General features: G+C 41.9%; 1 protein-coding gene across 2 annotated transcripts in view; it reads right to left on the bottom strand.

The window, feature by feature from the left end:
• The window catches only part of EXD2 (exonuclease 3'-5' domain containing 2), a 55,268-nt gene extending 47,357 nt beyond the window's left edge, over window positions 1–7,911 (bottom strand). For both annotated transcript variants that reach the window (XM_080809123.1, XM_080809122.1), the window contains exon 1: window positions 7,820–7,911. The gene's annotated coding sequence lies outside the window, so the exon portion shown is untranslated. The remainder of the gene's footprint in view (window positions 1–7,819) is intronic.
• Window positions 7,912–26,204: the final 18,293 nt, after the last annotated feature.

Raw genomic sequence — 26,204 nt, 5'->3', positions numbered from 1 at the left:
CTGAGAGCCTGTGAGATATGTAAAGACAGCTTTTATGGATTCCCTTAGAACATTCTTCTTCTTCTTTTTTTTTTTTTTAAGATTTTATTTATTTATTAGACAGACAGAGATCACAAGTAGGCAGAGAGGCAGAGAGAGGGGAAGCAGGCTCCCTGCTGAGCAGAGAGCCTGATGCGGGGCTCTCAGGCCCCTGGGATCATGACCTGAGCCAAAGGCAGAGGCTTTAACCCACTGAGCCACCCAGGCACCCCTAGAACATTCTTCTTAATCCAAGCAGCCTTCCTATGACCTAGGAGGGTCACCACTGTGGCCAGGTCCTTCTAAACGCCTATAATTTTGTCAACGTATCTCTTAAAATGTGGCACTCAGGTCAGTATTCAGTACTTGACACAGGGTCCGATTGGTGTAGATGACACTGCCACTACTTCTTCCTAATTTCTGGACCCTAGATTTTATTAATGCAGCATGAAATGACTTGTTTTTGAGTAGAAGAGAAACCCAACATGGATCATATAAAGCTTGTGGTCAATTGAAATTCACTGATACCAAATCGAGTCCCCCATTTTATATATTTATAATATATATTTTGCACTTAAGTCCAAAGCTTTACATTTCTTTCTTTTAAATTTCTTGTTTGTTTCAGCCAAATGTTTCATCTTTTGAGACCAATCTGCATCTTGATTGTGCATTCTCTCTCAACTTAGAAATCATTTTGCAGAGATAAGTGAATTTTTGTTTTCAAAGAAAATTACATCTTCTCACATGTGTTTTAATTCATATTTTACATTTATTTTTGCATCTCATACTATCTCCATATTTTGTAACATTAAAATAAGGTGACATTAAAGTAGAAAACGCTTAAAAAACAAAATATTATTGATTTGCTTCCACTGAGAAGGGCTCCCTCAGATATGGAGTTCCCAGGCACATGGTAAGGTCCTGACATACTCTTTGTCACCTGTGGCCCATGTAAGAGAAAGGCCTCACAGGGAACCAGAAGGAGCAAGCAGGGTACCTCCACATGAGGGAATGTTTGGCAACATTCAAAACACATATTAATTCATTCTTACATGGAGAAGTTTTGTGTGGGTATTTTTCCAGCCAAAGGGTTCATTCAGCAAACATGTACGCAGCACTTTCAATAAGCCAGCCACTGTGTCAGACTCCAGGTAAAGAGTTAAAAGGCATAATCTGCTCTCAAAAATTCGGGATTCAGGAAAGGAGAAACACCTGTAGTGAACAGGTTGCAGGCAGGGAGAGAACACCGAGGGAGCCCGGGTTTGGCAAAGAGGAAGGGAACCGGGTATTGCTAACAGGAACGCTCCAGGACAGAGTGTGGGGGAGGCTGGTGCTTGGGTCAAAAACTGAGCGCGAGATGTCCAGGTGTGCAGGCAGCTAGGAGAAGGGCACACCAGGGGGAGGGAAGAGCACGTACAAGATACAAAAGGTAGGAAACACCACAGTATAGGTGAGAAAGTTCAAGCAAATTTAATGTGTACCGTAAGTGTAAAATATAGAACTTTGCAGACTTATTATGAAAAAATGTTAAAGTATCTTATTGATCATTTTCATATTGATTTTTAAGGTGGACTTTTTTTATTTTAGTAAAATATACAAAACACAAAATCTACCATTTTAACCATTTTTAATTGTATGATTCAGTCAAGTAGACACCCCACTGAGTGCAGAGCCTGACATGGGGCTCGATCTTACAACCCTTAGATCATGGCCTGAGACGAAATCAAGAGTTGGACACTTAAGCGACTGAGCCACCCACATTAACCCTCTTTAGATGTTTAATGGGGCTACTAGAAATCTGTATTTATGGGGCTCACATTATATTTCTATTGGACACTGCTGAGTTAGAGCATAGTGGGCATACAAGAAAATAGAGACAGATGGTGCTGATTGAGCGAGGCATGAGGGGCCTAATGGACAGCCAATAATAGACTTATAAGGGAAGTGCCAGCCTCAGACTCAGATTTCAAAGAACACCATGGTGGCTGTGTGGGGGCTAGACTATAGGAGAGCAAGGCAAGAGGAATGGAAGACTCACAATAATAGAGCCTGGAAGGGAAGAAGATCCAAATCAAGGCAGAAGAAGGCAGAATGAAAAAGAATCATGGGGTGGGGTGGGTGGGGCAGAGGAGGTCACTTGGCTGGCTTGGTCACTAGAGCATGTGACTCCCTGGATCATGAGATGTCCACATTGGGTGTAGCTCTTCGTTATAAAAAGAAAAAGAAGGGGCGCCTGGGTGGCTCAGTGGGTTAAAGCCTCTGCCTTCGGCTCAGGTCATGATCCCAGGGTCCTGGGATCGAGCCCTGCGTAGGGCTCTCTGCTCAGCAGGGAGCCTGCTTCCCCCTCTCTCTCTCTGCCTGCCCCTCTGCCTACTTGTGATCTCTGTCTGTCAAATAAACAAATAAAATCTCTAAAAAAAAAAAAAAGAAGAAGAAGAAGAAGAAAGGAGCCACGGTTCCTAATGGAATGACTGCACTGGAATCACCTGGATAAGTAAACAAGTCATAACTTTCACAACTTATCATTTTGAAAGTTTGATGAATATATAAAATCAAGAGCTTTCCAAAACCATTATAAAAACATGAAGAAAAGCCCACTCATAATAGCAACATACACTTTTTTAAAACCACACACATACCCAGGTATAAACTCAACAAGAAATGTGCAAGATTGATATGAAGAAAAATAGAAAAGTTTACTGGAGACACAGAAGACTGGAAGAGCAGAGACAGATGATCACAGCTGTCACAGAGCATGTAGCATGCGCGAGGTACCGTCCATTATATACAATCATGTATACAGTACTCAATCCTTTCAACAACCTTCTGTAATAGGTACTATAATTACTCTATTTTTTTTAATAAAGAGATTGTTTTACAGAAACAGTCAAAATAACATATAAATGTAATGCAAACTTAATTTTAAAAAACTTTTTAAAAAATGAATTGACCATCAAGAGAATGAAAAGACAATCCCAGGATGGGAGAAAATATTTCCAAAGCATAGATCTGCTAAGAGCATGTATGTAGAATATATAAAGAACTCTTACAATTCAATAATAAAAAAAGACAAACTGGTTGAAAACAGGCAAGGATCTGAACAGACATTTCTTCAAAGAAGATATACCTATGGCCAATAAGCACATGAAAAGCTATTAGGGAAATACAGATCAAAATGACAATGAGATACCACTTTACACCTACTAGGGAGGCTCTAATTTCAAAAACAAAACAAAACAGAGGTGCCTGAGTGGCTCAGTGGGTTAAGCCTCTGCCTTCAGTTGGGCTCAGGCATATCTTAGGGTCCCGGGATGGAGTCCCGCATGGGGCTCTCTGCTCTGCGGGGAGCCTGTTTCCCCCTCTCTCTCTGCCTGCCTCTCTGCCTGCTTGTGATCTCTCTCATTCTGTCAAATAAATAAATAAAAGCTTCTAAAAATTTTTTATAAAAAAAATAGATAATAAGTGCTAGCAATAATAAGGAGAAATTATAACTCTCACATATTGCTGGTGGGAACGTAAAATGGTGCAGCTGCTTTGAAAAACACTCTGGCAGTTCCTCAAATGATTAAACATAGGGTTGCCATATGACCCAGCAATTCCACTGCTAAGTATATACCCAAGAGGAATGAAAACATGTCCAAACAAAAGTTCATAGCCCCATTATTCATAATAGCCAAAAAGTGGAAACAATGTATATGTCCTTCAGCTGACGAGTAGATACATAAAACCCTATCCATAAGGTTATGGGTTGAACCGGGTTCTCAAAAAAGAGATGTTGAAGTCCTAACCCCTGGTACCTGTGAACATGACCTTATTGAAAATTAGGTCTTTGCACACATAATCAAGTTAAAAATGAGGTCATTTTAAGTAATGCGGGCCTTTAATCCAAGAGAAATGTTGTCCTTCCATGAAGGGAGAAGAGACGCAGAAACAAGCTCCCAGAGACAGAATTATGGCATCAAGACAGATCCTCAGGGAAGAAGGCTCTGTGAAGATAGAGGCAGAGGCTAGAGTTTTGGCATATGCCAAGGATTGCCAATAATCACCAGAAGCTAAGAGGCAAGAAAGGATTCTCCTGTAGAGCCATCAGAGATGGAAAAGCCCTGCTGACACCTTGATTTTGGACTTTACCAGCTCCAGAACAGGGAGAGAATGCACTGCTATTATTTTAAGCCACCCAGTTTGTGTTACTTTGTTACCCTAGCCCTAGGAAACGTAGGATGGAATTCTGTTCAGCAGTAAAAAAAAGGATGAGTCCTGATACATTCAACAACATGGATGAAACCTAAAAACATTATGCTGAGTGAAAGAAACCTGTCACAAAATATCACAAATTATATGATTGCATTTATATAAAAGATTCGGATCTATACAGGCAGAAAGATTAGGGGCTACCTAGGGCTTGGGTACTGAGGAATGGGATGGGGAATGACTGCTAACTGGCATGGGTTTCTTTTTGGGGTGATGAAAATGTTCTAAAATTAGATTGTGGTAACGGCTGCACAACTGTGAATACACTAAAAAACCACTGAATTGTACACTTTAAACATCGAGTTATGTAAATTACATCTCCATAAAGCCACTTAAAAAAACTACTTGCCAAGCTAATTCTAAAAATCTGGAAAAGAAACTAAGATTAGCCCCAAAATAGGTTTTTTTTTTTTTTTTAAGATTTTATTTATTTGTCAAAGAGAGAGAGAGAGCACAAGCAGGCGGAGCAGTAGGCAGAGCAGGCAGAGGGAGAAGCAGGCTCCCTGCTGAGCAAGGAGCCCCATGCAGGACTCAATCCCAGGACCCTGGGATCGTGACCTGAGCGGAAGGCAGCAGCCTAACCGACTGAGCCACCCAGGCATCCCCCAAAATAGTTTTTAAATGAGTATGTGAGCTGAAAAAATACATAATTTTCAATAAAGCAATGACAGCAATAATCATAAGGGAGTATTTATCCTACTAAATATCAAATAGAACATATATTTAACATAAGATATTGTGGTATTGGTCCAGCAAAACAGAAAATTAGGCCACAGAATAGAGGAGTCCAGGAACTGATTGTGTGTGTGTGAGAAAGTAGTAAATGATAAATGTGGCATTTCAGATTAATGCGTCAAGAATGTATTTAATATTCAGAGTGACACTGTTGGGAAAACAGTAACTATGCACACACCATTCACTCACACACTCACACACATCCAGAGGAACTGACGAAAAACTCAAACATGTAAGAATTTACAGGAGAAAAGATAGTCCTAAGAGAAAACCCTGTTGTGCCTTAGGGTATAACAGGGTTTTTCCACATCAGCACTACTGACTTTTTAGTCCAGAAAAATTCTCTGTTGTAGAGGGTTTTCCTATGCATTGTAGGATGTTTAGCAGCATCCCTGGTTCCCACCCAGTAGATGCCTGTCATTCCACAACCCCAGTTAGACAACCAAAAAATGTCTCCTCACATTGCCAAACAGCCCTTGAAGGGCAAAATATCTCGCACTGGAGAACCACTCTGGGAGGGAATGACAGCCACAAAATACAAAATACAGAGTAAAACACTGATACATTTAAATGTAAAATTTATTTAAAACTATGGTTTGACAAAGATGCCATGTAGTTAAAAGACAAGCACCAACTTTAAAAAGCACTAAATTGGGATTAAATACTTAAAACAAATATAAATGACCAAAAATTAATATCCAGAATACATAAAAGACTACTACGTATTAAAAAACAGCCCAATTAAAAGGAGACATTTCTCAAAAGAGGGAATACTAACAGCCAACAATCATGAAAAGATGCCCATTCTCACTAGTAACTAGGGAAATGCAAATTAAAACACTGATCAGCATCATTTTTCACCCATCAGATTGGCAAAAGTGAAAAAGATTAACAGCATCAAATGTTTAAAAGAGCTAGGGAAATAGACATTATTATACACTGTGGGTGGGCAGTTTGCCATTAAATGTTCACACCATCCCACCCAGCAATTCAAACTGCAGGTTTGAAATGTCCACATGGGCGCACGGACCCATGTGGAAGGATGTTCTCTGCCACGCTGTGTCTAACTGTAAGCAATCTATGGAATCTCGCATACTACGAAATCTTAATAAACCATGGAATTTACAGAGCAAGTAGAAAGAATAAGGCAGATCTCTACATACATATGAACAAAGAAAAAGTTCCAAGACCCATTTTTAAGTATAAAAAGTCAACAATATGCCGTATTTGTAAAATATGTATTAGTAGAAATTTAACATGAAATCTTACATACATGTAAATTATGTGAATACTTGTCAATAAATGTTAAGAAAGAGAAATAGAAAAACACATCCCAAACTGGTAACAGGTCTTACTTTAGGGCTAACAGAGTAAAGATGGAAATGGGGAGAGATCAAACAGAAACCATTTTGTTTAAATTTCTTACATGATTGGGGCGCCTGGGTGGCTCAGTGGGTTAAAGCCTCTGCCTTCGGCTCGGGTCATGATCCTAGGGTCCTGGGATCGAGCCCCGCATCGGGCTCTCTGCTCGGCATAGAGCCTGCTTCCTCCTCCCTCTCTCTCTGCCTGCCTCTCTGCCTACTTGTGATCTCTGTCAAATAAATAAATAAAATCTTAAAAAAAAAATTTCTTACATGATTGTTTTTTAAAGGCTGTATGCATGAACGACAACTAAAATAAATATAGAGGATAGGGCGCCTGGGTGGCTCAGTGAGTTTGGCGTTTGCCTAGGCTCCAGTTACGATCCCAGGGTCCTGGGATTGAGCCCTGTTCAATCCCTCTGCTGTTCCCCCTGCTTCTGCTCTCACTCTCTCTCAAATAAATAAATAAATTTTAAAAATTAAATATAAAAGAATACATTTTTAGAACCAGCTCAGCCTGACGACCAAAACGAATCATTATTTCCTATTAAGCCGCTTTTCTCCCACACTTCCTAATTCTGATAATTAACAAAATATTCCCATTGCAGTTCTTTCTATCCATGTAATAGAACTAAAAAAAAAATACGGTATGGGGCGCCTAGCGGGCTCAGTTGGTGGCGCACGCGACTCTCGATCTCGGGGTTGTGAGCTGGAGCCCCACGTTGCGTGTAGGCATCACTTAAAAAAAAAATCTTAAAAAAAATGGTATAAATAATGTAGTGTTCTCAAGGAGCGGGTATCTAAGAGAGTTTGCGCCCCATCAGTATATCAAAAGCTCAGAAAGGGTCGGGTTTCCTTATACGTTAAGGAACAAGGATCAATTTCGTAGGCATCTCTAGGGTTCTGGTCTCCATCCCAGGGACGAGGAAAGAGGAAGAGCTGACTCCCAGCAAGGCCCAGAGCAGCGGGTGTGGTCTGGGAGGAAAGGGGTGGTAACACTGGGGGCGGGAGCAGGTCCCCACGAATGGAGGGGAGGGAACTCTAACTGCGGCCGCGTGCAACACGCAGCGCCCAAGGAGTTGCCAGGTGCTGTGGGCGGTACCTCCTTTTGAGCGGACGGGGTCTAGAGGCCACGAAGGTTTGGTAGGTGCTCCTAGAGACGGACGAAGGGGGCCGGGGAGCGCGTGGTGGGCCCCGGGCGGGGGCGAGAGCCTTCGTCGCACACCCGGGTGCTGCACCGCCGTGGGGGTGGGGGGCGAGGAGGCCGCGCCCGGGGAGGGGAACAAGGGCCGGGCCAAGTCGCTCGGGGACGGCGGGGTCCCCGCAATAAGTCGCCCCCACACACAGTGACATCTCCAGCTCCACACCGCTTCTCCTCAATCCGCACTGGACTCCCCCTCCTTCCCTCGCACAAGGCAGGTGAAAGGCCCCGCGGATCTCTTGTTCTCACTTACCTGCGACCCGGGACCTAACCCGAACACCTGCGGCACCTCAAGCTGAAGAACTGGAACCCTCCTCGGCCACCTGCGCGCACCCACCCGGATCCACTAGGGCCGAAACCACTTCCGGTCCTACGACGGACTAAGAGGGCGTAAACCCAGCCGGGGTGTACAGATGGGCGACGCCATGTTGTACGGAAGCTGCTGGGGCAGCTGTGCCCTCCCCAGTTTCTCCACTGCTGAACAAAGGATCTGTTAAGATTGGAAAGGCTTAACGTCTCTTCAGAAAAGGGGTGTTTTGTTTTTGTTTCTGGGGTGGTATTTTTATTTGTGTTGGTTTTGGTCTTAACAGAAGAAGCCTCTGGAATCCTCACAAATGCAATATGGAACATCTAATTGTTATTACTAATTAGCTCAAGTCATGTTACTCTCCTGCACTAATTATCTTAACTGTTAAATGACAAAGGTAAATGGGAGAGACACTTGTTTAAATTTTGTATTCCTGATTAGCAGTGCATTTTGTACTATTGCCATTGTAATAATTATGCCATCTTTTATATCAATAACCACAATACCTTATGTTTATATTTAAAAATCATTCATTCAACTAGTCTTTATCAGCAACTATTATATGTCAAGAGGCTAATGTGTGTGATGTATTGTTACTCTGTCAATAGAAAGTGTAACAAGGAGAAAAGAGACTAGCATAAGGAATATAAGGTATAGTAATAGCTGCCGTTTGTTGACTATGTACACACCGCATGCTGGGAAATTGTTTTATGTATTTTATCTCATTTAATCCTCAAAACAAACTACTGAAGCAGTACTATTAGCAGTGACATTTTACAGAAAATGGAGAAAGGTTAAATAAATTTCTCAAGGTAGTAGCAAAGAAGCCTTAGAACTGAGAATCAAGCCTCAGTCTATCTTCTTACAAAGCTTATTGCCCTTATTCTCTGTATTATACTGCCTCCTGTACAGGAAAAGAGGTTCTAAGTTCCATTAGATAAGTACCCATACAGTGGAAATTTATGGCAGATGTAGAGGATTAGCCCCCTGCATTTTAATACTCCATCCTGAAACACCTTAAAAAAAAAAAAAAAGTAAAGAGGAAATGCAAATTAAAACCACAATGAGGGTGCCTGGGTGCCTGATTGGTTTGGTGTCTGCCTTTGGCTCAGGTCATGGTCCCAGAGTCCTGGGAGCCTGCTTCTCCCTCTCCCACTAACCCTGCTTGTGTTCCCTCTCTCACTCTCTCACTCTCTCACTCTGTAAAATGAATAAATAAAATCTTTAAAAAATAATAAAATAGGGGCGCCTGGGTGGCTCAGTGGGTTACGCCTCTGCCTTTGGCTCAAGTCATGATCTAGGGTCCTGGGATCGAGCCCCGCATCGGGCTCTCTGCTCAGTGGGGAGCCTGCTTCCCCCTCTCTCTTTCTGCCTGCCTCTCTGCCTACTGTGATCTCTGTCTGTCAAATAAATAAATAAATATCTTAAAATAATAATAATAATAAAATAAAACCACAATGAGATGCTTTTACATACCAACCAGAAAGGCTAAAATGAAATGGACAGAAAATACCCAAGTGTTGACAAGGATGTGGAGCACCCAGAACTCTCATAGGCTGCTGAGGGAATATAAACTGGTACAGTCACTTTGTTAAACTGCTTGGCACTATCAATAAAGCTGAATATAGGTATAGCCTGTGTCCCAACAGTTTCAGTCCGAGGTCTATGCCCAACAGAAATATGCACATATGTTCACTGAAAGGACCACCACAAAAAAAGCCCGTACCTACAATTGGCAATAGCCCTAACCTGGAAACTACCCAAATACTATGCTGTTAGTCAATATGGAGTAATGACTCTGGAAGAGAACATGGGGAGGCTCATGTAAGCGCTGATAATGGTCTATTTCTTAATCTGAGCGCTGGTTTACATGCGTAAACCAGGTTGCATATTTGTGGACACTTTCCTGAATGTATGTATATTTCAATAAGACTTTTTTAAAGATTTTGTTTATTTATTTGATAGAGAGTGCACAAGTAGGCAGAGCACTGGGAGAGGGAGAAGCAGGCTCTCTGATCTGCAGGAAGCCTGATGTGGGCTCTATCCCAGAACCTGGGATCGTGACCTGAGCCAAAGGCAGCCGCTTAACCAACTGAGCCACCCAGGCACCCCAAAACTTTTTTTTTTAAATGAAAGTAAAGGAGTGAAAAGCTTATAAAACCCAAAGAAGCAAAAGAATAATAATGGAGATAACAGCAGACAAATCTCAGTATAATTTTATAAGACAAATTTGATTAGAATGACAGAATATTGACATTTGAGGTATCCCATTGAGAAAGAACAGAATACATGACACCAACATATGCCACTTTGGCATGTGGATTATTCTGAGCTAAAGGCAATTAAGACCCAGCAGATTCAAGAAAATTTTTACCTCTCCCTTAACTACCTAAAAGAATTCAGAATGGGGGTCTGGCCCAGAGAAAGAGCTATTACCAGAGATAACTTTTAATAACTTTTAATGTATGGCAGGGCAAAGATCTAATTCCCAAATATCTGTTCTTCTTCTTGTCCTAAATTACCCTGCTCCCATTTGAAGCCCCAGGCCCCTATCTTAATCTTTAGCTTAGGATGGCATATAAGCCTCAATTGCCTGGCTTGTCCTTGGGTCTCATTCTTATAGGGCTTTCATGTGTACATAATTAAATTTGTTTTCTCCTCTTCCATCAGTCTTATGTCAATTTAACTAATAGACCAGCCAGAAAAATATAGACGAGTAGAGGAAAAATATTTCCTCCCTCACACCATGATAAACTATCTGGGTCCATAAGCAATCACCCTAAATTAAAGGTCCAATCCAACAAGTCCCATCTGGGTATAAAGAATTCCCAGTGAGCTTTTTAGTACCTCACTCTTTGTCTTAGTCTATTTAGGCTATTATGACAAAATATCATTGAGTAGGTGGCTTATAAACTACAAAAATTGATTTCTCATAGTTTTGGAGGCTGGGAAGTGCAGGATCAAAGTGCTGGCAGATTTATTGTCTGGTAAGTGTCTGCCATCTACTTTACAGACCACTGTCTTTTCATTGTGTCCTCACTTGGCCAGTGGATAAGGAGATCTTTCATTAATGCCTTTTATAAGGCATTAATCTCATTCATGAGGGTCTACTCTCATGACCTAATCACCTCCCAAAGCCCCTGCCTCTTGATACCATTATACTGGGGGTTAGTTTTCAGCTTATGAATTTTGAGAAGACACAAAACAGTCAATAACACCTACATAGGTAATGATATCCAAGAATCACTAGCCATTGCAGGAATATCTCCAACACCATTAATTGACTTTTTTTTTTCTTTTAAGAGAGCGAGCATGTGCATGAGGGGGGAAAGGCTGAGGGAGAGAGAGAGAAAGAATCTTAAGCAGGCTCCATGCTCAACACAGAGCCCAATCCAGGGCTCAATCTCACAACCTTGAGATCGTGACCTCAGTTGAAATCAAGAGTCATGCTTAACCAACTGAGCCACCCAGGCACCCCATTAATTAACATTTCCTAAGGAACTAAGGTATAGAACTCTGCACCTAGCATTTTAAGAACACAAATACTTTTTAAAACAAGGAAGATTTAAGAAAATTAATTTTGATTTAGGCCATTGAGCAACTTCCTACAAATTGCAAAAAATTGCTATCGCACAGATCTCATTCTCTGGTCATAATACAATTAACTTAGAAGTCAATAATAAAATGATTATTTTTAAAACTATATTTAGAGATTTTAAAAACATCTTTTTTAAAAAGATTTTATTTGGGGTGCCTGGGTGGCTCAGTGGGTTAAAGCCTCTGCCTGAGCTCAGGTCTTGATCTCAGGGTCCTGAGATGGAGCCCCACATCAGGCTCTCTGGTCAGTGGGGAGCCTGTTTCCCTCTCACTCTCTCTCTCACTCTCTGCCTGCCTCTCTGCCTACTTGTGATCTCTATCTGTCAAATAAATAAATAAATAAACTCTTTAAAAAAGATTTTACATATTTATTTGAGAGAGATACAGAGAAAGCCCAAGTAGGGGGAAGGAGCAGAGAGAGAGGGACAAGCAGACTCCCCACTGAGTGGGGAGCCCCACACAGGGCTCGATCGATCCCAGGACCCTGAGATCATGACCTGAGCTGAAGTCAGACCCTCAACCGACTGAGCCACTCAGGTGCTCCTGGAGATTTAAAAACATCTTTTTTTTTTTTTTTCAAGATTTTATTTATTTGAGAGAGACAGCCAGAGAGGGAACATGAACAGGGGGAATGGGAAAAGGGAAGCAGGCTTCGCACCGAGCAGAGAGCCTGATATGGGGCTCCATCCCAAGACCCTGGGATCATGACCTGAGCCATCCAAGTGCCCCTAAAAAACATCTTAATAATAGAAAGATCAAAGAAGAAATCCCAATGCAAAGTTGTAATATTTGATTTGAGAGGTAATAAAAATACTACATATGAAGTTTATAGGATACAGGTAAGATAATAACCTTATATGCATTTACAGTAGAAAATAAGACTAAAACCTAAATACATGTGGTCGGGACACCTGGGTGGCTCAGTTGGTTAAGTGGCTGCCTTCAGCTCAGGTCATGATCCCAGTCTCCTGGGATAGAGTCCCACATCCGGCTCCTTGCTCAGCAGGGAGCCTGCTTCTCTCTCTGCCTCTGCCTACCACTCAATCTGCCTGTGCTCTCTCTCTCTCTAACAAGTAAATAAATTTTAAAATAATCTTTAAAAAAAATAAATAAATATATGTGATCATCCTAATACATTATGAGAAACAAACAAAAATATAAATCCAAAACAGTAGAAGGAAGAAGATAAATAAAGAAGATAAAGATTAGGGGTGCCTGGGTGGCTCAGTGGGTTAAAGCCTCTCCCTTCTGCTCGGGTCATGATTCCAGGGTCCTGGGATCGAGCCCTGCATCAGGCTCTCTGCTCAGTAGGGAGCCTACTTTCTCCTCTCTCTCCGCCTGCCTCTCTGCCTAGTTGTGATCTCTCCATCAAATTAAAAAAAAAAAAATCTTAAAAAAAAAAAGACATAGGCTATCCAAATAAGCATATAAAAAGATATTCAGGGATGCCTGGGTGACTCAGTCAGTTAAGGGGCTGTCCTGGGCTCAGATCATTATCTCAGGGTACTGGCATGAAGTCCGGCATTGGGCTCCTTGCTCATTAGGGAGCCTGTTTCTCTCTCTCTGCCTACAACTCTCCCTGTTTGTGCACTCTCTCTCTGACAAATAAATAAACAAAAATCTATTTAAGGGGCGCCTGGCTGGCTCAGTGGGTTAAGCCTCTGCCTTCGGCCCAGTTCATGATCTCAAGGTCCTGGGATTGAGCCCCACATCGGGCTCTCTGCTCAGCAAGGAGCCTGCTTTGCCCTCTCTCTCTGCCTGCCTCTCTGCCTACTTGTGATCTCTCTCTCTCTGTCAAACAAATAAATAAAATCTTTTTTTAAAAATCTATTTTAAAAAAAGCCTACACATAAATGTTTATAGAAGCTTTAGTCATAAATTGAAAACAACCAAGATGTTCTTTAATACATGAATGTATAATCAAACCGTGGCACATCCATACAATGGGATATATTTCAGCAATAGAAAGAAATGAACCATCAAACCATTAAAGGACATAGAGAAATCTTAAATGCATATTGCTAAGTGAAAGAAGCCATTCTGAGAAGAGTAGATACTGTATGTTTCCAACTACATGACATTCTGGAAAAGGCAACAGTAAAAGGATCAGTGGCTCAGTCGGTTAAGTGTCTGACTCTTCATTTTGGCTCAGCTCATGACCAGGTCCTGGGATGGAGTCCTGAATCAAGCTCTGCACTGAGCACTGAGTGTGGGGCCTATTTGAGATTTTCTTTCTCCCTCTCCCTATGCCCCTACATCCACCCTTTGCATACGCGCTCTTTCTCTTGATAGAGAGGAAGGAAGGAAGGAAGGAAGGAAGGAAGGAAGGAAGGAAGGAAAAGAAAGCTCAGTGCTTGCTAGGAGCTCCTGGGGAGGAAAGGAGGGGTGCACAGGTGGAGTACAGAGGAATTTTTAGGGCAGTGAACCTATTCTCTGTGAGACTATAATGGAGGCATGACATTATGCATGGAACAAAACCCATAGAATTGTGCAACACAAAGAGAAAACCCTAAAATAAACTATACCCTTTAGTTGGTAATAATGTATCGGTATTGGTTCATCAGTTGTAACAAATGTACCACACCAGTGCAAGATTTAATAGTAGGGAAAACTGTATGTGTATGTGTGTGTGTTGGGGTGGGGAAAGTAGCATATGGGAGCTCTCTTTACTTTCTGTTCAAATTTTCTATAAACCTAAAACTGCTCTACAATGAAAGTCCATTCATTTTAAAATATTGTGCCATGAACTGCTTGCTTCGCCTAAAAATGCTTTATTCATTTATTCATTGATTTTGAGGACAACTTAATGTCAAACACTGGGATGCCATATACAGAAAATTCAAGAATTATGGCAGGAAGTGCTAGTGGCCTACCTACTATCACCATTCTCCCTCTGCTTAGGGACATTTTTCAAATACATTCAAAATTGCACTTAAAAATACGTTTAAATTGGATTCATTCAAAAGTTGTTTGTTTGTTTGTTTGTTTGTGGGGTTTTTTTGTTTTCTGTTTTTTTTTTTTTTTGGTCTCCATTGGTAATAGGTATGGTCATCTGATTAAGTTCTAGCCAAAGAGGTATAAGGAAAAGCTTTTGCATTGGACTCTCAGTGTTTCTTTAAAAGGGGGCAGACAACTGCCACATCCCTTTTTTGCCTGTTTGTTGTTACTCTCCCATTATTTCTTGCTAAGACTAGGACTTGATGACTGGAGCTCCCCACAGCTCTCCACCACAGCAGCACTTTGCGACGATGGAAGCCAGGTGCCTACGAAGGTAGAGTGGAGAGACAGAAGCCTAGATCCTTGATGCCTTCCTTCTGTGGTTTCCATATCAACCCTCAACTACCAACCTCTGGACTTCTTTATATTAGAAAATACACTAATTTTTAAGCCACTGTAGTCTTTGTTGTGCACAGTGAAATCCAGTCCCTAACTGATACATGAAATGAAAGGTATTAATGATAATGCACACTACACAAGTCAACTAAAAACTGTTAAATACATGGGGTGTCTGGCTGGCTCCGTCAGTGGAGCATCTAGCTCTTGATTTTGGAGTTGTGAGTTTGAGCCCCATATTGGATGCAAAGATTAGTTAAACCTAAAATATTAAAGGGGCACCTGGGTGGCTCAGTCAGTTAAATGTCTGACTCTTGATTTCAGTTCGAGTCACCATCTCAGAGTCATGAGACGGAGCCCCGCCTTGGGTTCTGTGCTCAGCGGGGCATCTGCTTAAGATTCTCTCTCTGCCTCTCCCCTCCCCCTCCCCCACCATGGTGCACACACACTCTCTCTCTCTCTCTCTCATTCTAAAATAAATAAATAAGTCTTTAAAAATAATTTAAAAAATATTAAAAATGAATGAACAAACAAGCAAATGAAAAGTGAAAACACTACTTTACTGGCTTTGTTTAGTGTCCTGAAGATAAAGGTCAAAGCTTAGAGGAACCACTAAATAGGCCTTTCCTGAAAGTCCTATTTCCTTCCCTCAAAATTCTATCCATCCATTTCGCCCCCTGATCCTTTCTACAAACTTTTGTAACATTAGTAGTTACCCTACAGATTGTAAACACTACATTGTTATCCACTCAAGAAGCGTATAAGCTAGCTAGAAAGAGAAAAAGATTATTTGCTAACAAATGAGAAAAGATCTCCTTTTTTTGTGGTTTAGAGAGATACAGAACTTTTCTCTCTCTCCTGAAAAGGGGAACAAAATGTCCTCTTGGAAATAAAGAAACTCATGAAGGCCCCTTAGAATGAGGGTGAGACCTCCCTATCCTGGGACAAGTTCACCCAACAACAGAGGTTGAAAGGCTGGTGAGTCAGCACTCCTTTTGTTTTGTAGTGAGTAATAAGCACACTTGGGTGTTAAGCTGAATTTCTTTGCAAGGTAAAAGCATAAGAAATAAGAATATTCAGGAGACCAGTCAGAGAGAAGGAGAGGAGTCAGCTCCAAACTACCTGGAGGAAAGACAAAGATATCTCAGAGGAGAGACTTTTTGGGGAGTAAGAAATGTTTAAAGTGTTTGGGGAGTTGAGTTGAAGTTCTTTGGTGTGGCATGTATACATGTAACGTAACCTCATCTTCTGTCTCTCATAGGCAAGGTTCAGTAAAGTCTATCATTCTCCAAAGTTTTTGCTCCAGTAAATTCTTTGGAGGAATGTGAATACGTGTTTTTGTATCCATGCTTGCAAGAGGAAAAGCAAAGGTTATTTGCCAGCCTTCCGGAGCTAGAGGCTAAAGGGTAGATTGCCATCATCTAAGTCACAGAGCAAGAAGCACGAGAAGAGAACTCCAGTTAAAGATGATGGATTGAAACACACGTAACTCCACTTCCTACTGCAATCTCTCTTTAAAATGGGAAAAAACACAAAATCTCAAGGCAAAAAAGATATAGAAAAAGACCACCAAAATGAGAGCCAACACAGCCAGGAGTCAGCCACCATCCCTCAGGTTTGGCAAAGACTCAAAGGCAGAAAGACGAGTGGGAAAGTTTTACAGTGAAAACGAGGACGGCTTCAGATAATGCTCTGACTGGCTGTCATCCTTGTGGGGAAGCCGGAGATGGGCTAACTAGAAGCCAGGCTTCTTACGTGATTGGTTTGGCTGTCTCGGTTTGGTCCTGTGTTGGAAGTGGGAGTGAAACGTTAGGAAGCTAACTCATCAACAAGTTCTAACCATTCTGGGCTGTTTGCCTCAGAGGCTGTGTTTTGGCTTCCCAGGCTGGTTGCGGTAGAAGTTACGGGTCAGCTTTTTGTCCTATGTAGTTTGGCTAGTGTCTGCTTGGACAGTCAGTCTCTTAGAGAACAGGAGATAAATCACTAACATTTTGGAAGTTGGAAGACAGAAGGAGAGTGGGAACTGACTTAGCAGACTCCTTATCTATCAAAAGTCAGGCCAGGAGCAAGCCTGGTTTGCCCTAGAGGACCACCAAAAGGCTCAAGACTTGGCAGCACCAGGTACTCAAGAAGCAGCAGTAAAGTTGGGACTAAGAGAAGAAGAATTGGTTAAGAGCCAATTTCAAAAGCAGTTAAACCACCAGATTTCCTCCCTAAGCCGCCAAGGGATAGCTCCTCCGGCCTCTGCAGAAGGTTTAGGATTGATTCCCTGGAAAGAATAAAGTAGAAGCTACCTTGTCTAGTCAAGAATAGGGGAGCCAGGGGCGCCTGGGTGGCTCAGTGGGTTAAAGCCTCTGCCTTCGGCTCAGGTCATGATCCCAGAGTCCTGGGATCGAGCCCCACATCGGGCTCTCCACTCCGTGGAGAGCCTGCTTTCTCCTCTCTCTCTGCCTGCCCCTCTTCCTACTTGTGATCTCTGTCTGTCAAATAAATAAATAAAATCTTTAAAAAAAAAAAAAAAGAATAGGGGAGCCATATGAAAAACACAAGAAATCAGTGAAAATTATTTACTTTCAAGACTTCCACCTTACTTTCCCCATATCAGCAACCAATGTTAAAGGCCAAGTGTTTGGGGGCACCTGGGTGGCTCAGCTGCCTTCAGCTCAGGTCATGATCCCAGGGTCCTGAGAGCTAGCCCGGCATCAGGCTCCTGCTTCTCCTTCTCCCACTCCCCTGCTTGTATTCCCTCTCTTGCTGTGTCTCTCTCTGTCAAATAAATAAACAAAAATATTAAAAAGAAAAAAAAAGGCCAAGTGTTTAAGAAAAATTTTCAGGGGCACCTGGGTGGCTCAGTGGGTTAAGTGTCCCACTCTTGATGTAGGCTAAGGTCATTATCTCTGCACTCAGTGGGGCATCACTTGAGAGTCTCTCCCTCCCTCTGCCCCTCCCCTCCAAGCTCTCTCTCTTTAAAATAAATAGATTTTTGAAAAAAAATTTTAAAAAAAGAAAACATTTCAGATAATTTTGTTATGAGCATACATCAAAATTTCTTACTATCTTGCAACAAGGGAGAAGGCCTATAGTAGGACACTTCTAAGTGGACCAAAAGATTATCGGGAAATGGAAAAGAGCATTATTCTTAGCATATCCTGCCCACTTATCAGATTCTATAGGGTTGGTGCCTTTTATAGTCTTTGAGCACTTTTACTATGCTGGAGAGATACAGGTTGATTTGTAGAAAATGAATAGTAATGCAAACACTTACTGTCTTTAGATGTGTAAATAAATGCTTTTAGAGGAAGCTTCTATTGACAACCCTGCCCCCACAAGCCCTCAATAAGCCAGCTTTGTGTCTATTGAGAAAATTTATTTCAACATTTTTTAAAGATTGATTGATTGATTGATTGATTTTAGAGAGGGTGGGGAGGGGCCAAGGGAGAGGGAGAGAGAGTCTCAGGCAGACTCCAAGCTGAGTACAGAGCCCCACTCAGAGCTCGATCTCATGACACTGAGATCATAACCTAAGCTGAAACCGGCAGTCCGACACTTAACAGACTGTGCCACCCAGGTGCCCCTATGTCAACATTTTTGATGGGTTTAGATATTTGTTTGGTGTTTGGGTTTCCCTTTAAACTGACTGTAACATCTTTTCCAGTTCCCTCATTAAATTTTTGAGGGGTGCCTGGGTGGCTCAGTGGGTTAAATCCTCTGCCTTCAGCTCAGGTCGTGATCTCAGGGTCCTGGGATCGAGCCCGCATCGGGCTCTCTGCTCAGCGGGGAGCCTGCTTCCCTTCCCCTCTCTCTGCCTACTTGTGATCTCTGTCTGTCAAATAAATAAATAAATAAAATCTTTAAATCTTTGACATGTATTTATTTTGTATCTGCAACTGAGTCATAATTTTCCTTTTTTTTTTTTTAACCTATTAAGAAGTCCAATTCAAAGATTTACTTTTGGTAGAGATATTTGGGAGGAAAAGAGACTGATTGGAAAATCATTTTAGGGGCACCTGGCGTGGCTAAGTCAGTGGAGCATGCAACTCTTGATCTCAGGGTTACAAGTTTGAGGCCCATGTTGCACGAAGAGATTACTTAAAAATAAAATCTTTTTAAAAAGAGAGAAAGGAAATCATTTTAAATTAGATACAAAAAAGAAAAGAAAGTGTGGTGAAATTCACTACAATCTGAACAGAAAGGTGTGGGGGTGGATAACCGGCTTCTGGGAAGTTTTAATCCCTTTGGTTTTATCAGAATTTTGTGTAGACATTTTATGAGAAGTTCTAATTCTTCCTAGAAGATGGCTGCAATTACATCACTAAGATGAACACAGAAGTGTATCCTGGTTCCAGTTTGGATTTTTTTTTCTTTTACAGGTTAATGATTCACGAATCTCCAGTCCAAAGCTGTATCTCTCCTTACTCTCCGTGCTGTCAGAGTGCTGGGCCCTGAGGAGAGAGGACCTTGCTCCAAAATGTAAATCATACTGAGCATACGGTTCTGACTCTAGATCTCAGCTCAGGTCTTGATCCCAGGGTCTTGGGTTCAAGCCCTGCATTATGCTTCATGCTGGGCACGGAGCCTACTTTTTTTTTTTAGATTTTATTTATCTATTTGACAGAGAGAGATCACAAGTAGGCAGAGAGGCAGGCAGACAGAGAAAGGAGGAAGCAGGCTCCCCACAGAGCAGAGAGCCTGATTCGGGACTCGATCCCGGGACCCTGAGATCATGACCTGAGCCAAAGGCAAAGGCTTAACCCACTCAGCCACCCAGGCACCCCAGCAATTTGGGTTTTTACATGCATATTTATTTATTTATTTATTTATTTGTATTTTTAAAAGTAGGCTCCATGAGGGGCGTCAGAGTGTCTCAGTGGGTTAAAGCCTCTGCCTTTGGCCCAGGTCATGATCTCAGGGTCCTGGGATCAAGCCCGAGTTGGGTTCTCTGCTCAGTAGGGAGCCTGCTTCCCCTGCTTCCTCCTCTCTCTCTCTGCCTGCCTCTCTGCCTACTTGTGATCTCTCTGTCAAATAAATAAATAAAATCTTAAAAAAAAAAGCCCAAATTGCTCAAAAAGAAATGTTATTCAGCTTTAAAAAAGAATGAGATTATAATACAGGGTACAATAGGAGTGAAATTTGCAGGTATTTTTTTTTAATATTTTATTTATTTATTTGTCAGAGAGAGTGAGAGAGAGAGCACAGGTAGACAGAGTAGCAGGCAGAGACAGAGGGAGAAGCAGGCTCCCTGTTGAACAAGGAGCCCTATGTGGGACTCGATCCCAGGATGCTTGGATCATGACCAGAGCCGAAGGCAGCCACTTAACCGACTGAGCCACCCAGGTGTTCTGCACCTTGCAGGTATTTATGCTGACTGACATAAGACAGACACAAAAGAACAAGTAATGCATGATTCTACTTACCTGAGGTTGCTAGAAGAGTCAAACTCACAGAGTCTGGAGTGTAATAGTGGTGACCAGGGGTTCGGGGGGATAGGGGAACGGGAACTTACTGTTTGTTTGTTTTTTTTAATCAGATTCTGATAAAGAATCTGATAATCAGAGAGAGCACAGGCAGGGGGAGCCGCAGGCAGAGGGAGAAGCAGGCTTCCTACAGAACAGGGAGCCTGATGTGGGACTTGATCCCAGGGATCATGACCTGAGCCGAAGGCAGATGCTTAACCGACTGAGCCACCCAGGTGCCCCGGGAAGTTACTGTTCATTGGGCACAGAGTTTGTTTGGGATGATGGAAAAAATCTGGAGATCAATGCTGGTGATAGTTGCAAAACAATGCAAATACACTTAATGCCACAGAAGTATACATTTAACCATGCTTACAATGGTAATTTTTATGGTAAATATGACAAATATGGTAAAATGGTAGAGATATATATATAAAATCGCAATTATAAAAATGATTAAAATGATATATTTTATGTTTATTTTACTGCAATTCTTTTAAATTGCAGACCAGCGAGTCCAAAGACTACTTTGAATTGTACTATATTAGACTCCAGGCTTCTCAATCTAAATTTATCAACCCCAGCAGATCTTTTCGCATGCTACCAACTAGCTCCTTTCCAACTGCCCACTCCACATTTATTCTACCTCTTTCTCCACTAGTCATTCAGTTACTAATGCTAGAAATCTGTGAAATGTCCTAGACTCCTGCTTCTCCCTCATCCTTCTGGGTGTCAATGAGCACTGCTTGGCTAACTGGGCCAGTTGTGAAGAAACTGTTCCTCCCCCGCAAAGTCACCCACCTCTGCCCTGTTTTATGGGGCTGAGGCTGGGTCTCTGCGCTTCCCATTTTCCCATTGCCAGCCTGGCTCTCTGTCAGGTTCTGCCAATAGCAGGAGATCAGAGGCAGGAGGAAGGGAGAAGGAACCGCTTCTTCCTGTTCGCTTCCTGTTTCTATCCGAGTCACCCAGGCAACAGTTCTTCGTGCCAGCAGCAGCAGCAGTTGGTTCCAGCTCTGGACTCCATTCCATATTCCCAGAACTAGCCTCATCACGCTCCTCAGAGACACCAGTACCAGCTAGGCAGCAGCCCTCCCCAGAGGTCTAAGTCCCAACACTGCAGGGGCCCACAGAGGAGCTACTGAGGCTCCAGCCAATCCCAACCCTGACCCTTTATTTCCCCATCTACTTCTTGCAATTACTACTTCTTTGTTCTACTTTCTCTTTTCAATTCTTCAATGCCTGTGATATCTCTAATAACTTTTTTTTTTTAAGTCTGGGCTTTGTCCCATTTATTTATTGAGAGAGAGAGAGAGCACGCACAAGGGGGGGGGGCAGAAGGAGAGGGGGTGAGAGTATCCCTAGCAGGCTCTACCCCCATCGCAGAGCCAGATGTGGGGCTTAATCTCACAACCCTGAGATCATGACCTGAGCCAAAATCAAGAGTCAGACACTTAATCAACTAAGTCACCCAGGAGCCATCCAGTAACTCTTCATATAAATTTTCTTAGTTAAGATAACGGCTATAGTTTTTTTCTTTACTGAAGACTGACAAATACAGAAAATGGTCCCAAGAGTGATTCTAGAAAATAGACTTTGAGATACAGGATTCGATTTGTTTATACCCTTAAACTAAAATGCAACGTAGAACAAGTTGTCAATGGGAAATGGGATATAGTAGCATCATAAGTGCTCAACTTATCACCGTTAGTCATTTGTGTTGCAGTGTCCACTAAAGCAAATGCTTTGGAGACACATATGACTACCTGATGGTAATGGTGACCATAACAACTCTATGTTGGGAGTGGCTTCATTTGCACCCACCAAAGAGCTTATATAAGAAATGGAAAGTTCAAGTCACTAAACATTCAGTTCAATGACAGAGAATCAAAGTTTTTTATGGCAGCCCTAAAGAATCCCTTATTTTTTATACCTGTAAACTAATCTTGCTGACAATTGAACATAAAATTTAATTGTGATTTCAGAGTTACAACATAAGTTGATTTTATAGCCTTGCCAGAACTCTCTGGTGAAAGATAGGGCATTGATGGGGAAGGGTATGACACTGAAACTGGAATGGTGACATCTGGGTTAACTCAAAGTTAAGATTCTAGACTGCCCAAACCTCTTTGAACCTCCAGAATCAGTGGAGACAAACTTCTATCCCTTGCTTAAAATCCCTGTAACAACATCATCTAAGAGATGTCTGTTTTCCTCAAGTTCCACTCCACCACTATTTGTTACCCATAGATCAGGGTTTCTCAACATGTTGGGCTATGGATAACTGTTGTGAGCAGATGTCCTGTGCATTGTGAGATACTTAGCATCATCTCTGACCTCTTACCCGCTAGCTCCAGTGACACCTCCCCAAGTCCAAGTTGGGACAACCAAAAATTTTTTCAGACATTTCTAAATGTACCCTGGGAGAAAAAAAAAAAATCATCCCCACTAGAGAACCACTGCTCTAGATTCGTAAGTAGGGTATGATCTCAACATGTTCCAAGTCTGACGGATGAAATGACTTGCACTTATTATTGCGATATTTTCCTCATTTATATTTGCAGACTTGGAGAATATGTAAAAGAATGGATTCTTTTTTTTCCAGGAGGCAATAAACAAGGAAGACAGAAACTAACACCAGATTTGATTGAATTATTAACCAATTCAATTCAACTGATGAGCAATTTTACCAGAATTCTTGATTTAACGCACCAGCTTGTGCAGCTGGAAATGGTTCTAACAGTTGGTTGACTGAAACTTTAAGTAGTGGCCTACATTCAATGAAGTTGAGATGCAAGAACTTTCTGATATAACTTAGAAGGAATCCAAGGTCTTAAGGAGATAGAAACGTTGGAGTAGATCTATCATGTATGAATGGACACTCCCTCACCATTTCACCTAAGAAATCACAGAGGACACTCCATCCACTAAGGCACTGAGAAATATATTAGTGGATGGGCACCAGTATGCCTGTAACCTATGTGGTGGCCATTTCCTATAGACAGATCTGATGAAGGAAGAAGTTACAGTTGAGATGGATTCCCTAATTTCAATGGAGATATTTAGGATCCTAGAGTAGCAGAGGTCAAAGACAAGTCAAGAGTCAAGAGACAATATGTGGACTTCCTTCCGAAGAGTATAGTAAGGGGGTGCCTGGCTGACTCAGTCGGTGGAGCATGTGATTCTAGATCTCAGCATTGCGAGTTCAAGTCCCATGCTGGGTGTAGAGACTACTTAAAAATAAAATCTTTAAAACAACGACAACAACGAGTATAGTACGAAGAGAGGCTGGGGGGAAAGAGTGACTTTACAGTGTAGAAACCCGACAAAACTGCCTCAGTCAGATTATCAAGGCTATAAGTCATGTTGACACTACATGCCTGTCTAAATAAGCTAAGACTGCCATACCAAATTGTCATAGACTGGATGGCGTTAGTTCTGGAGGCTGCAGAATCCAAGACCAAGGCACAGGACAATTCTGTTTCTGTTGAGAGCTCTTTTCCTGGCTTGTAGTTGGTCACTTTCTCACTGTGTTCTCATGTGATGGAGAGAGAGATATATATCTCCGGTGTTTCTTCTTATAAGGACACTAATCCTATTAGATTAGGACCCTCACCATTAATGCTTCACTTAATCTTCATTACCTTCTAAAGACCCTATCTCCAAATACAGTCAAATTGAGGCTTAGGGCTCAACATACATGAATCTGTGGGGCTGAGGGAGGACATAATGCAGTCCATCACAATACCCGCTGATAAAATTTGATGAAAATGGCACCTCACCTCTGGGGCCTTCCTTCCCAAAACACATAACCCCAGTCTAATGAGATAAACATCAGACAAATCCCAAATGAGTAACATCCTACAAAATACGTAAGTAGTACTCTTTAAAACTGTTAAGGTCATCAAAAACAAGGAAAAGTCCCAGCCAAGAGGAACCTGAGAAGACAGGTCAACTTAATGTAAAGTGGTATCCCTGATGAGATGTGGAAAACAAGGATAGTAGGTAAAAGTTAAGGTAATTGAAATAAAGTATGGACTTTAGTTAATAATAATGTAATGATATTAGTTCATCAATTATAACACATGTAACATACAAAGATAAGATGTTAATACAGGGGGAAATTGGGTGTGGGATATATAGGAACTCTTTATTCTATCTTCACAGGTTGTCTATAAATCTAAATCTCCTCTAAAACAAAAACCTTATTGGGGTGCCTGGGTGGCACAGTTAGTTAAGCATCTGACTCTTGATTCTTGGTTTCCACTCAAGTCATGGTCTCAGGGTCATGAGATCCAGCCCCATGTCAGGCTGCACGCTCAGCATGGAGTCTGCTTAAAGAACCTTTCCCTCTGCCTCTGTCCCTCCCTCCCATTCTCTCTCTCTCTCTCAAATAAATAAATAAATCTTTAAATAAAATAAAATAGGGGCACCTGGGTGGCTCAGTGGTTTAAAGCCTCTGCCTTTGGCTCAGGTTATGATCCCAGGGTCATGAGATCAAGCCCTGCCCCGCATCGGGCTCTCTGCTCGGCAGGGAGCCTGCTTCCCTCTCTCTCTGCCTGCTTGTGATCTCTCTCTGTCAAATAAATTAATTAATTTAATTAAATGAAACGAAAAGTGTATTTTTAAAAAAGTAATGATAAAAAAACCAATGTGAGGGGCACCTGGGTGACTCTGTCAGTTAAGCGTCTGCCTTCATGATCTCAGGGTCCTGGATCAAGCCCCGTGTTGGGCTCCCTGCTCAATGGAGAGTCTGCTTCTCCCTCTCCCTCTACCCCTTCACCTGCCTGTGCTCTCTCTCTCAAATAAATAAATAAATAAATAGATAGATAGATAGATAAATAAAATCTTTTTTAAAAATGTGGGTACAATTATAATGAGTATCAGAAATGAAGTGGTATTCAGAAAGCTTTGATATGCAAGAATCTTTGCCAGTGGGTGCTCGATCCTGTGTCTTAAGTTAAGTGGATAGCTTAATAAAATGTTACTGGAGTTATCCACTTATGATATGTCCTAGTAAGCTCCTGTGCTGGGCAAGACATAAACTCTGAACAAAATACACTGAAAAACTACTCCCTGAAGGCACTAGAGAGTGAACAAAAGCAGACCGATTCTGACAGGGAGTCAACACTTATGAGAAATAGCATGGGGTGAATTTTCTTTTAGTCTTTAACCTGAGGGTAGGCTCCGGCCAGTGCTACTTGGAATGCAAAAATACTGAGAGAAAAACTCAGTCTTTGTGCCTGAATGAGAAGAGAGAGTTGGGGGGAACCACAGCTGCCAGACAATAAGAGGGGAATCCAACAAAGGATGGAACAAGAGAGAGGGAGCTGGGATGCCTGGGTGGCTTAGTGGGTTGGGCAGCTGCCTTCGGCTCAGGTCATGATCCCAGTGTCCTAGGATAGAGTCCCGCATTGGGCTCCTTGCTCCGCGGGGAACCTGCTTCTCCCTCTGCCTCTGCCTGCTGCTCTGCCTGCCTGTGCTCTCTCTCTCTCTTACTCTAACAAATAAATAAATAAAATCTTTAAAAAAAGAGAGAGAGAAAGAGAGAGGGAGTCACTAAATTTATGATGAGCACTGCTCAGCTTCTAGTGAACCCCTGAAGCACATACGCTCAGCGCAGTCTGCAAGCAGCCCAGTCAAAGGAAAAACAACTGAACTGAGGTTTGGGCTGCAGCTCAGAGACAGCATTTGGAGTCTGAGTCCATCCAAATGAATGGTATGCTGAAACAAACAGAGAACAACAACAAAATAGATCCTTTTCAAGGAAAAAACCAGAATCTACTCTCTACAACAAACAATTCAAAACTACTTGACATATGAAGACACAAGACTATGTATCACATCTTCTCAAGAGAAATGACAAGCAACAGACATGGACACCAAGATGACACAGTTGCTGCAATTAGCAAAGATTTTAAAGCTGATACTAAACTATATTTGATAATATA

This window comes from Martes martes, assembly GCF_963455335.1.
Source record: "Martes martes genome assembly, chromosome: 7".
In the NCBI taxonomy this organism is placed as follows: Eukaryota; Metazoa; Chordata; class Mammalia; order Carnivora; family Mustelidae; genus Martes; species Martes martes.
This window is presented reverse-complemented; position numbering and strand designations above follow the sequence as displayed.